Source organism: Engystomops pustulosus, chromosome 2, assembly GCF_040894005.1.
Source record: "Engystomops pustulosus chromosome 2, aEngPut4.maternal, whole genome shotgun sequence".
Taxonomy (NCBI): domain Eukaryota; kingdom Metazoa; phylum Chordata; class Amphibia; order Anura; family Leptodactylidae; genus Engystomops; species Engystomops pustulosus.
In genome coordinates, this window is record NC_092412.1 from 129,135,063 (window position 1) to 129,149,562 (window position 14,500).

Here is a 14,500-nt window from a genome sequence, read left to right on the forward strand (position 1 = left end):
TCCGTTAGCATGTTTAATTATGGAAAACAATTAATAAAATTAACTTTTTCTGGTTTTGCATTTAGTTTTTAATTTTAGCAAGCATAAAATGAAGTGGAATTAAATGGTGGAACATTTTATTTTTTATTTGTCCAAAGGTTTTAGGGAAGATTTATCATTGGGTTTTTCGGACTTTTTAAAGTAAGAAAAAAAAGTCAGTGCCATCATCACTGTGCAGTCCAATTGACACATCAACCTTTAGGCCTCTTGCCCATGACCGAGTGCAGTCAGGAAAAATCGCTGTGTGTGTTGAAAGGATCCCCAACCCCAAACTCTGAACATTGGAATAAACTGACATGCCGATTTTATTCTAGTGATCAGACATTCAGTTTGGGAGATCCCATAAGCTCATGTAGTGATTTTCACTGACATCACTCCGATCGTGTGTGTCAGCTATAATATACAGCTAACACCTGCAGCTTCTGGTATCCGCTCTGCTTGTGAGCTGGTGCCAGAAGCAGGACGTAATAATACGAGTCGGGAAGTTACCTCGACACGTGCAGTACTATATCATCCTGCACTGGGAAGGTTTTAATTAGTTATACCCACGTGCCAAAATAACTGATATTGATTTTATTTATCGAAAGGGGTTGATTTGAAACTTTAGATTTGTTTAACCCTTTGTTAATCCCATTTTAACCCCTAGTGTTTGTTAATGCTGCTGTATAATATAGCAGACACATGCCCTCAGGGTCGGATCATAGGGGGGCTCCCGGGGTGCGAGCCCAGGGGCCCCCACCACTTTGTCTTTAAGAGGGCTCCCACCAAATTGGGGCAAATCGGGCGGTCCCATTCGCCCGAATCGACAACGATTTATTTGGCGCCAGGCTCCCCGGGCCGCGGGCCTAATCCCGCCAATGTGTCTGCCTTTAGTCTATGGCAGAGCGAGGGAACAATAAGTTCCCTGCTCTGCCATAGACGATCGAATGTAAATAAAGATGGTGGCGTAACCGCGCTGCGACTCACGGTGCGGCCTGTAGCAGGGCGCCGCCATCTTTGTTTACATCCACCCTGACACCGCGAGGGAGGAGGATGGCGCGCATCGGGGGAACGATGGAGGGTGAGTACAATTTTAGTATTTTATCTAGGTCTGTAGATTATTGAGGGATATTTATTATGGGGGGTATATATAGCAATAATAGGAATCTGCATATAGTTGTTATGGGGGGTGTATATAGTTGTTATAGGGGGAGATGTATACAGTTATTGCTGGGGAGTGGTATATAGCGATTGCTGTTCCCTGTCTGGACTACATTCAATGGGAGCCTCCACCATATTTTGCGCCCAGGGGCCCCCACCAACCTTAATCCGGCACTGCATGCCCTGCATGGAGAGTGCACTGTCTGTGTAATTAGCATCTATTTGACATCCTATTTGTTTCAGTGCCTGTTTTTAAGAAGTTTTGTATTGGTTTGGCAATATTTTTTGTTTTTTTTCATTGACCCATTAACTGCTATTATACACAAAAGTTAGTGAAACGGATTATAACCTAGGAATATGGCACTCAACCAAAAATAATTATCCAAATGCTTTATCAGAGCGAACCAACGTTTTTCACATGACGTTTTGGTTTAAATAGACCTCCATCAGATACTGTAAATTGTAAAGTTCAATACTAACATATAGCTATATAGTGTTATACAATCTCTAATTAGTTTGGCAGAAAGGCTGCATACAGTAGCAAAAACAAATAGTCGGCAAAGACTTTGTAGAGATATTTATTGGTAGTCAAGTAGACATTAGTGCAGTGGATATTGGTGGATATGGGTATTGGTGGATGGTAAACTTAATTTTAGTGATCAGAGCCAGGCCGCTGCTAAAGCAAATAAAATTATGGGATGTATCAAGAGAGGAATAGATTCTCATGATAAAGACATAGTTTTGCCCGTATACAAATCCCTGGTCAGACCACACATGGAATATTGTGTACAGTTTTGGGCACCAGTGTATAAAAAGGATATAGTAGACCTGGAATGGGTGCAGAGGAGAGCAACCAGGATTATTAGGGGAATGGGGGGATTAGAATACAATGACAGATTACAAAATTTGGGATTATTCAGTTTAGAATAAAGACGACTGAGGGGAGACCTCATTACAATGTACAAATACCTGAACGGACAGTACAAGGATCTCTCCAAAGATCTTTTTATACCTCGGCCTGTGACCAGGACAAGGGGGCATCCTCTACGCCTAGAGGAGAGGCGATTTTACCATCACCATAGACAAAGGTTCTTTACTGTACGAGCAGTGAGTATATGGAACTCTCTGCCATAGGAGGTTGTTATGGCGGACTCTATGTACATGTTCAAGAGAGGCCTGGATGACTTTCTGGAGAGAAAAAATATTACGGGTTATGGGGATAAAACAGTTATTTAATTCTTAAAGGTTGGACTTGATGGACTTGCGTCTTTTTCCAGCCTTATATACTATGATACTATACTATGATACTATGATTTTATAGACACTCAGATGGACATTAGTGTATATCATAATTTTATGCATAAATGCTGTCTGATTGGCTACCAAAAGCTGCAAGTGACGTCATCCTGAGAGATACCAACCCAGGCTCCTGTAAAGTCGACGGACAGACACACACAACACAGCAAGATGGAGTTGATAAAGGTTGGTCAGTTTATTAAGATATGCTAATAACTGATTTGGTTTTCCTATAAAAGAGTGCATCAGATTCATCAATACACGTGTCCCAAGCAGGTGACTAGATAGATGACTTGTTTTAAAAAAAGAAACAACCATAATTTTACCTATTGTAATATCTCCCTCCCTCCTTAAGGTTACTTACGGATATCAAACACTTTCCTCCGATGCCTTTTTCGATTTTGTGTTTTAGTTTTTTGCTTCCCTTCTTTAACCCCTTAAGGACACAGCCATTTTGTAGCTTAAGGCACAGTCCCATAAGCTCATGTAGTGATTTTCACTGACATCACTCCGATCGTGTGTGTCAGCTATAATATACAGCTAACACCTGCAGCTTCTGGTATCCGCTCTGCTTGTGAGCTGGTGCCAGAAGCAGGACGTAATAATACGAGTCGGGAAGTTACCTCGACACGTGCAGTACTATATCATCCTGCACTGGGAAGGTTTTAATTAGTTATACCCACGTGCCAAAATAACTGATATTGATTTTATTTATCGAAAGGGGTTGATTTGAAACTTTAGATTTGTTTAACCCTTTGTTAATCCCATTTTAACCCCTAGTGTTTGTTAATGCTGCTGTATAATATAGCAGACACATGCCCTCAGGGTCGGATCATAGGGGGGCTCCCGGGGTGCGAGCCCAGGGGCCCCCACCACTTTGTCTTTAAGAGGGCCCCCACCAAATTGGGGCAAATCGGGCGGTCCCATTCGCCCGAATCGACAACGATTTATTTGGCGCCAGGCTCCCCGGGCCGCGGGCCTAATCCCGCCAATGTGTCTGCCTTTAGTCTATGGCAGAGCGAGGGAACAATAAGTTCCCTGCTCTGCCATAGACGATCGAATGTAAATAAAGATGGTGGCGTAACCGCGCTGCGACTCACGGTGCGGCCTGTAGCAGGGCGCCGCCATCTTTGTTTACATCCACCCTGACACCGCGAGGGAGGAGGATGGCGCGCATCGGGGGAACGATGGAGGGTGAGTACAATTTTAGTATTTTATCTAGGTCTGTAGATTATTGAGGGATATTTATTATGGGGGGTATATATAGCAATAATAGGAATCTGCATATAGTTGTTATGGGGGGTGTATATAGTTGTTATAGGGGGAGATGTATACAGTTATTGCTGGGGAGTGGTATATAGCGATTGCTGTTCCCTGTCTGGACTACATTCAATGGGAGCCTCCACCATATTTTGCGCCCAGGGGCCCCCACCAACCTTAATCCGGCACTGCATGCCCTGCATGGAGAGTGCACTGTCTGTGTAATTAGCATCTATTTGACATCCTATTTGTTTCAGTGCCTGTTTTTAAGAAGTTTTGTATTGGTTTGGCAATATTTTTTGTTTTTTTTCATTGACCCATTGACTGCTATTATACACAAAAGTTAGTGAAACGGATTATAACCTAGGAATATGGCACTCAACCAAAAATAATTATCCAAATGCTTTATCAGAGCGAACCAACGTTTTTCACATGACGTTTTGGTTTAAATAGACCTCCATCAGATACTGTAAATTGTAAAGTTCAATACTAACATATAGCTATATAGTGTTATACAATCTCTAATTAGTTTGGCAGAAAGGCTGCATACAGTAGCAAAAACAAATAGTCGGCAAAGACTTTGTAGAGATATTTATTGGTAGTCAAGTAGACATTAGTGCAGTGATCTTATAGTCATTCGCCCTGGGTATGAGGGTAGACCAGGATATTCCAGGTAGCTACAAATAGAAGTATAAGTGGGAATACTTGTGATGAGTATTAAGTCATAAATAAAACAGATGGTGCACAAGAGTCCCTGTTACGGCTGTTTAAGAGTGTGGGTCCCCTTAGAAATAACATGAGGGTCATGGTGGAAGGAGATGAGAAAAGGGCCAATCTACTGAATGTCACCTTCTCAACTGTCTTTACCCAGGAAAATCCCCTGGTGGAAGACACAATGAGGAATAATGTAAATTATCTTTGGAATGTCAACAGTTTAACCCAGGAAGAGGTACGTCACCGCCTCGCAACTACTAAGATAGATAAATCACCGGGGCCAGATGGCATACATCCCGAGGTTCTGCATGTGTACCGTGATAGAAAGACCGTTTTTTTTTATATTTGAAGATTCACTGAGGACTGGTTATGTTCCACAGGACTGGCGCATAGCAAATGTGGTACCAATATACAAAAAAGGATCAAAAAGTGATCCTGGTAACTACAGACCCTTGAGTCTAACTGCTGTGGTGGGGAAAATATTTGAGTTTTGGTTTGTTAGAGATACTATCCTGGAGTATCTCACTGTGCACAACCTTATAACCCAGCGTCAGCATGGGTTTATGAGAGATCGGTCCTGTCAGACTAATCTGATTGATTTCTACGAGAAGGTAAGTTCAAGATTGAACCTGGGGGACGCTGTGGATGTTGTATATCTGGACTTTTCAAAGGCATTTGACACCGTGCCGTGGTATATAAAATGAGACTGCTGGGAATAGGGGAAAATCTGTGTATGTGGGTAAGTAGTTGGCTTAGTGATGGAAAACAGAGGGTCATTAATAATGGCACATTCTCAGATTGGGTTGACGTTACCGGTGGAGTGCCACAGAGGTCAGTATTGGGGCCACTTCTTTTTAATATTTTTATCAATAAACTTGTAGTGGGTTTACTCAGTCAAGTTTCAATATTTGCAGATGATACCAAGCTGTGTAAAGTAATAATTACTGAGGTCCATAGTTTAGCAGAGAAATGGTTGATGAGGTTTAATGTAGATAAATGTAAAGTTATGCACTTGGACCGTGGAAACAAAAAGTATAATTATGTTCTAAACAGTCAATTACTTGGTAAAACTGGAGCTGAAAAGGACTTGGGGGTATTGGTGGATGGTAAACTTAATTTTAGTGATCAGAGCCAGGCCGCTGCTAAAGCAAATAAAATTATGGGATGTATCAAGAGAGGAATAGATTCTCATGATAAAGACATAGTTTTGCCCGTATACAAATCCCTGGTCAGACCACACATGGAATATTGTGTACAGTTTTGGGCACCAGTGTATAAAAAGGATATAGTAGACCTGGAATGGGTGCAGAGGAGAGCAACCAGGATTATTAGGGGAATGGGGGGATTAGAATACAATGACAGATTACAAAATTTGGGATTATTCAGTTTAGAATAAAGACGACTGAGGGGAGACCTCATTACAATGTACAAATACCTGAACGGACAGTACAAGGATCTCTCCAAAGATCTTTTTATACCTCGGCCTGTGACCAGGACAAGGGGGCATCCTCTACGCCTAGAGGAGAGGCGATTTTACCATCACCATAGACAAAGGTTCTTTACTGTACGAGCAGTGAGTATATGGAACTCTCTGCCGTAGGAGGTTGTTATGGCGGACTCTATGTACATGTTCAAGAGAGGCCTGGATGACTTTCTGGAGAGAAAAAATATTACGGGTTATGGGGATAAAACAGTTATTTAATTCTTAAAGGTTGGACTTGATGGACTTGCGTCTTTTTCCAGCCTTATATACTATGATACTATACTATGATACTATGATTTTATAGACACTCAGATGGACATTAGTGTATATCATAATTTTATGCATAAATGCTGTCTGATTGGCTACCAAAAGCTGCAAGTGACGTCATCCTGAGAGATACCAACCCAGGCTCCTGTAAAGTCGACGGACAGACACACACAACACAGCAAGATGGAGTTGATAAAGGTTGGTCAGTTTATTAAGATATGCTAATAACTGATTTGGTTTTCCTATAAAAGAGTGCATCAGATTCATCAATACACGTGTCCCAAGCAGGTGACTAGATAGATGACTTGTTTTAAAAAAAGAAACAACCATAATTTTACCTATTGTAATATCTCCCTCCCTCCTTAAGGTTACTTACGGATATCAAACACTTTCCTCCGATGCCTTTTTCGATTTTGTGTTTTAGTTTTTTGCTTCCCTTCTTTAACCCCTTAAGGACACAGCCATTTTGTAGCTTAAGGCACAGTCCCATTTTTTGGATTCTGACTTGCGTCACTTTATATGGTTATAATTTTTGAACACTGTTACTTATCAAAGCGATTCTGAGATTTTGTTTTTTTTTCCCCCACATGTTGTACTTCATTTTAGTGGTAAATTTTGGCGTTTTTATTTACCAAAAAAAAAAAAATGATGAAAATTTTGAAAAATTTGCCATTTTTGAAATTCAAAGTCACCGTGTTTTCAGGCCGATAGATTTACCACTTAAATAAGTTGCTGAATAACATTTCCCATATGTCTACTTTTACATTTTCATAATTTTTGAAATGTCTGGTAAATTTAGTTTGAGCGGCTTACAAATCGAATACCGCTTTTCTGTATTTTCAGAATTGACCATTTTGGGGATAAATACCGTTTGAATGAAATTTTACATATTTAGCATCAAAAACCCCCTTTATAAACAACCCATTTTCAAATCTGCACACCTCAAACTATCAGAAACAGCTTTTAGGAAGATCATTAACCCCTTGAGATCTGCATTGTAATTGAATCAAAATGGAGGTGAAATTTAGAATGGTCAAATTGTGCTGGTTATACATTCATATAGCCCTAAAATTTACACATTTCCAAAAGATAAAAAGAGAAAACCCACCATACAATTTGTTCTGCAATTTCTCCCAAGTACAGAGACCCCCACATGTGGCCATTACTTGTTTTATGGGCGCACGGCGAGGCGCAGAAGGGAAGAAGCGCCCTGCAGCTGCCAGGATTTTAGTTTTCTTGTTGCCTCATTTTGTAGGCTATAAAATTTTCGCTTTTTTGTAATTGGGGCCATGTGACAGAATTTTTTTTTGCGGGATGAGATGCTTTTTCCAGTGTTGCCATTTTGGGGTTGGCATTTGGTGGGTTTTTACCAGTTTTTTTTTTTTTTTTATGATTTACTTTTACGGGTTGTTACGGACGTGGTGATACTGTATATTTGGGGTTTTTGTTATGATTTAGACTTTTTTTTGGGGGGGTTATATGTCTCTTTATATGTTATGGGGCTTATGGGCATTTTTATTGATTTATTTATTTTTTATTGAATAACACTTTTTTTCCACCATGGGACATGAACAAGCAATCATCTGATTGCTTGTTCATGATAATATCCTGCAATACTCTTGTTTTGCAGGGTATTAGCAGTGTCAGCCTATGCACTTGCATAGGCTGGCACTGTGCCAGTAAGATGATGTTATAGACGCCATCTTACCGGCAGTTCTTGCAGGCAAAACTGGGGTCCAGATCGGACCCCAGTGATGCCACAGCAATGATCGTCGCCAGCACCCCAGTGTAACACCCCAGTGTAACACCTCTGGGGGGGGGGGGTCGTGGGGAAAAGACCCCCCCAGAGGTGTTACACTGGGGTGCCGGCTATATGTTACAGCCGGCACCCCGTGTTTGCCAATGCCGGTTCGGCTCCGATCCAGAGCCGAGGTGGAATCATCTCTGCGGCGGATATATCTGCCACTGAGCGCTAAGTCACTGAGCAGGAAGGGGTTAAAAATCCATGTACTGGATTACAAGCCAATTATACTTCCTAGTGCAGTATTTAATTTTCTATGCCATGTTCTGAGAAGGGTGAAAAAAAATTCCAAATGCACTAAACCCTACAAAGAATATACAACATTTTTCTCGGCTTTTACTGTGCGCTCCAAATGACACCTCCCCTTAATTTTTTAGGTCGGTCCGATTACTAGGATACCAAATTTTATATAGATTTTATTTGGTTTTAATAGGGTTTAAATAATTAAAACCTTTTGTACAAGAAATAATTCTTCATTTTGCTATAGTCTACTTTTTCGTACTTTGAGGTATGGAGCTGTGTGAGGTGTCATTTTTTTTTTTGCGGAACATGATGACTTTTTCATTGCTAGCATTTTGGAAAGAGTACAACATTTTAAGCACTTTTATTACATTTTTTATGTGTTGCAAAATGACAAAGTAGCGTTTTGGTCATTTGAGCATGATTTTCCATTACAGGGTTCACTGCTGGGAATAACCGTTTTTATAGTAGAGATGGCGAATTTGTCAAAAGTCTATTCGACCAGGTTCGCAGAATGTTTTGAAAATATTTGATTTGACCTAAATCGAATCATGTTAAAAAATGGGTATATCCTGGCCGCAGAGAGCCTGTAGGGCAGTTATGGCAAACCTTTTAGCGGCCGAGTGCCCAAACTTCAACCCAAAACCCCCCTTATTTATCGCGAGGTTCCAACCAAAAATTAAAGCAGTAACTTATTGCTCCCTGTTCAACAACTTTCAATCATATTAGCCTCCTGAGGACAGCAACACAGTAGAAAGATGGAAAATTATCATCATTTTAGCTTCTTTCCAGTGTCCCGCTGTACAGAAAAAATCGTGGGGCCAGCAGGAGGTCCTCCAAAGATAATTCGCCCCTGTTTACTCATTCTCCCTCTTCCTACAGTCCCAAGTAGCGAAGGAAGTATCAAAATATGACTGAAACCTGCATCTTTTAAGTTGCTTGGAACTGCAGGAAGATTCTTTGAGTCCTGTCTGGTGTGCTGGGGCGATGGCCCGGGTGCCCACAGAAAGGGCTCTGAGTGCCGCCTCTGGCACCCGTGCCATAGGTTCGCCACCACTGGTGTAGGGTGTTGTAGACCATTGTGCCATGCTCAAATATGCATGGGGAGCATGGTTTGGTCTTCAAACAATGCTGTGTTTTAGTCATGACACTCTTCAATTCTTCACTTCACTCTTCAATTCCATGGGCACTTACAGAGGCCAACTTGACAAAATAAGTGAAGCGGGAACGCAGCCTGATAAGGTAATGTCTATGCCAGCTCGAAAGGACAGAGCTGAGGGCCAAGATTCCACTATAACATCAAAGAGTGCACTCTTTTTATACGGACATTAGATGATTCCATAGATTATGACAAAACCTGTACTGTTAAATGCGTATACATGTAGAAACCCCCAAAAGAGTGGAGAGGGTGTCGGCAGTAATTTTGCATTGACATCATTGATCATTTTGACATTCTTTTCATCTGTCAGTGTCCGCTTTCAATTGGTCAATAATCCATCAGTATTGCTAAAGCCAAAAACAAACAGGAGTTGATCGAAAACAGAGATGACCAGTAAATGGGATATTTGCATGTCCTCTGTGTTCTGTATCCACTCCTGCTTTTGGTTTTAAATCCTGAGTCTTTTCATTCTTTCTGATAGATGAAATAAGGGAAACCCTTATTTCATCTATCAGAAGGAATGAAAAGACTCAGGATTTAAAACCAAAAGCAGGAGTGGATACAGAACACAGAGGACATGCAAATATCAAACATAGTGGAAACGTCATAGAGTGGTTGAGGGTGAAAACAGCATTATAGAAATCACAGGGTGTTCTGGGAGACAGCGGTCAGTTGGCAGCAGAATGAGTAGGCCGCAGAGTGGCACAATGACAAATGAAGGAGGTGGCGGAAACATGGTAAGCCATGGTGTGGCACAATGACGAAGTTTTAAATGAATTTGAATTTTCACATTTTGAATTTGAAGCTTAGAGACGCTACATGCGTCCTTCATTACAATTTCCCTGAAAATATAATGTCTTTGCCAAAAAAGAACTGCAAAGCCGGCAGCAGCAACAGCATGAGGTCAGAGAGTGGCATAATGACAAATTCGGGAGCTGGCCGCAACATGGTAGGCCACAGCGTGGCACAATCACAGAGTGTAGAGGTGGTGGCAGCAGGAAGTCAGAGTGGCACAATGACAAATTATTTACCTGGCAGCAACATAGTAGGGCACAGAGTGGCACAATGACAGAGTGTGGAGGTGGCAGCAATATGGTAGGCCACAGAGTGGCACAGTGACAGAGTGTGGAGGTGGCAGCAGCAGGAGGTTAGAAAGTGGCACAATGAAAATTATTTAGCTGGCAGCAACAAGGTAGGCCACAGAGTGGCACAATGACACAGTGTGGAGCTGGGTGACAATTCCAGTCCCTGGTAAAGATGGTGGGAGGCAGATGGAGCAACTGGCAACAGATGTGTGGCATCAGGAGGGTGGCATCGTTAGAGTAGTGGCTGAGGCGGGTTGTTAGAATCCAGACTCATTTCTCACAGTTTGGGAGAGGCGTCATGGGTGAGCTAATCAGATGCATAAGGCATTGCTGTGTTGAAATCCTGGCCAATCCACGCTTGATAAAGGTCCAGACAATCGGGTTCTCCTTGAGATAACGATGGCCCCCGCCGCACTGAACAACTTCTCTGATGCCACACAACTGGCCGGGCAGGACAACTTCTGTACTGCAAACTCCGCAAGGTGCAGCCACACATCAAGTTATGGCTGCCCAGTAGTCCAGGGGATCCTCTACCTGGGGTGGTAGAGTGCTGTCCAAGTAGGCCACCAACACCTGCTGGTGCAGGGTCTGCTCGATGTCCTGCTGCTGCTGGTGGCGGCTACTAGGCGGGTAAAGGAAGCTGTTCATTAAGGACTCTAGACTTAAGCTGCTGCTGATGGAGCTGCTACTGCTCCGACCCCTAATCCCCCCCACCCATTCCCCCACAGCAGCTGTGGCAGTAGTACGTGAGCGATGACTGCCAGGGATCCCCTGGTCAGACCTGAAAGAGGATGGACAATGGCGCGCATAAGCAGTGGCCAATTGTCGGCACAGTATTGCTCTATAGTGAGCCAGTTGTTCCTCCCTCTTGGCAGCTGGGAAAAAGTCACCCATTTGAGAAGTATATATTAAAAAAATATAATTTACGTTATGTAGCCTATATATTTTCTCAAAACAGTCTAGTAATAAAGTAGTAATAACATCAACAGCATGTGGATTCAACACACATGCACAGACATCCAAACAGATAGGGGTAGCTAAGAACATTAGGTTACTTAAGGGCAAGGAAAAAATCAAGAAGGGGGAGAGTAAGTGGAGGGGAAGAAAGAGAAAGAATGTAGTCAGGATATCTGAGCTAGGGCAGAGTTCCAGAGAAGACCCAATCAGCAAAGGCAGGTGTGTCTCTGAAAGTCATCCAGGTTGTCCATGCATTGTAAAAGATGGACTGAGGCAGCCAGAAAGAGCCAAAGGTTTGGTGGGATGAAAGAGTCAGTTCCGACCCACCAGCATCCTTAGGTCATATTAGAAGGCCTCTTCTTATTCGAGGGGGAGAGGCCCTCCATACAAATTGGCACACAAGATTGTGAAGGGTCATGAAAAAAGCGTGTGGTATGTCTGTGGGTATAGTTTGAAACAGGTACAGTAACCAAGCAAGATATCCATTTTTAGTACATTAATTCTCCCAAACCACGACAGGGCTAGTCGACGGCTCTTAGTCAGCTCAGCAGAGATAGATTTCTGCAAGGGTTCATGATTGATAGAATATAGGCTAGAGGGGCGCGAAGAAATGTGGTCTCCCAAATATTTAATGTAGATATTGGCCCATTTAAAAGGGAAGACCGAAGCCAAGTGAGCTATTTCCTCAGGTGGAAGTGACATGTTTAGTTACTCAGATTTTTGTAAATTACTAAGTTTGCCAAATCTCAAATTCCTTTAGTATGGAAGGAAGGGAGATCTTTGGGTTGGTCACATAAAGTAACAATTCATCAGCAAAGAGGGACATTGGATTGAACTACATTTAGAGTGCTGCTGAGCTTTCTTTCTTACTCACACAAGGATGGCAGCCATCCATTTTGTGGCAGACTGTTCCGACGGAAGCCTATCCTCAGTGCAAGACATATGAAAGTCTGCATACAGTTAAAAAAAAAAAAAAAAAACCGCATGAAAGACTCCCAGACCATGGGAAATAAGATTCTCTGGTTTGATGAGATGAGGATTGAATGTTAATTCTAAGCGGCGTATGTGCAGAAAAACAAATACTGCTTCTCACTTGCCAAATACAATCCCAACAGTGAAATAGTTGATGGCAGCATCATGCTATTTTTTTCAGCTGCAGGGACAGGACGGCTGATTGCAATTAAAGGGAAGATGAATGCGGTCAAGTACAGAGATATCCTGGATGTAAAACTAGTTGTAGAGTGCTCTAGACCTCAGACTTGGTCGAAGGTTTACCTTCCAACAAGACAATGACCCTAAGCATAGAGCTAAAATAACAAAGCAGTGGCTTCAGAACAACTCTGTGACCATTTTTGACTGGCCCAACCACAGCCCAGACCTAAACCCAATTTAGCATCTCTCTCTAGAGAGACTTGAAAATGGCTTCCACCAACTTTCACCATCCAACCTGAGAGAACTGGAGAGGATCTGCAAGGAAGAATAGCAGAGGATTCCCAAATCGATGTGCAACACTTGTTGCATCATTCCCAAGAAGACTCATGACTGTACTAGCTCAAAAGGTGCTTCTACTCAATAATGAGCAAAGGGTATGAATACTTATGACCATGTGATATTTCCGGTTTTCTTGTTTAATAAATTAGAAAAGATATCTACACTTCTGTTTTTTGCTGTCAAGATGGGGAGCACATTTTTTGCTCTTACCAAATGATTGCAATGAATCAAAGTGACATATTTAAATGGCTCTGAATATTTTCCATACCCACTGTGAATGAATTGTTTTGCAGATACTGAGGCACATTTACTTACAATCCTGTCGCGATCCCCGAGGTGCGTTGTGCGACAAGGATGAAGTCCGGCTCTGTTTGCTAAGATTGTGCGCCCGATATCCTGCATGCTGACATCCACCGAAGTTCACCTTCTTCTTCCTGGTGTATGTGAGTGCATGTCTTGCGACACAATTTGAATTTTAAATCCCACGCTTAGTCCGAATCAGTCTGGTTGTCCGACGGCCAAAACACCCCCCTCCTCCCCCCGAATTGTGTTGCATGAAAGCGATTGCGCCAAAATCCATTTGTGTGCGCCAAACACCCCTGTTAAATGCAGCTCAAATCGGAAATAGTCGGGAAACCTGACAGAAATGCGGTGTGCGGACCCTTAGTAAATGTGCCCCATTTTATGCCAGTTCACTACACACTACATTCGACTAAAATAGGATAAAAATATTGAAAATTCCTCATTCTCAGATTGGTCTTATATCCAGCAGCCCCGCAGATGAACTGATCTCAGTAGCTAATAAAGGGAAAGTGAGATACCAAGCAGACTGCTCCGTTCTCATTGTAGCTGAACTGTGTCACTGCTTGAATAGGATCTGATCTGTTGGACAATTTGCTATTCTATGTATATGTTAGCAATATTTTGATGCAAGCTGTTTGATATTCAATTCTTTTGTGCTCAGTATTTTGCATCAGTTTTTGTAAGCCAGAGAGTGGGTTCAAAAATAAATACAAGTCCAAATTTGTTAATCTTATTACATACCTCCCAACTTTTGGGCAAGAGAAAGAGGGACACAAAGCCCCTCCCCCTTTTTCTAAGCTACGCCCATTGCTCCACCCTCAAGCATAGTACAATATCGAACTTGATGGTAACCAAATGCTACAACCCCCCTTAATTTGCCCCCCTTCCCGTGGACCAATATTATAACCCCTAATGCAACTCTGCAACATGTAAAACATATAAAACCTCTTTAATTTTATCCTGCCTTTACGCTTGGTTTTCCGCTTTTATTTATCTCCCCAAACTTACACATAATCCTATCTGTACTCCTACCCCCACCCCTCCTCACATGGTGTGGTCCCTGTTCTCTATCCTCCTCCTTCTGTCCTCCATACTCTTCCTGTAGCCCCCTGTCCTCCGTCCTCCTCCGGCAGCCCCCTGTCCTCCGTCCTCCGCCGGCAGCCCCCTGTCCTCCGTCCTTCTCCGGCAGCCCCCTGTCCTCCGTCCTCCTCCGGCAGCCCCCTGTCCTCCTCCGGCAGCCCCCTGTCCTCCGTCCTCCTCCGGCA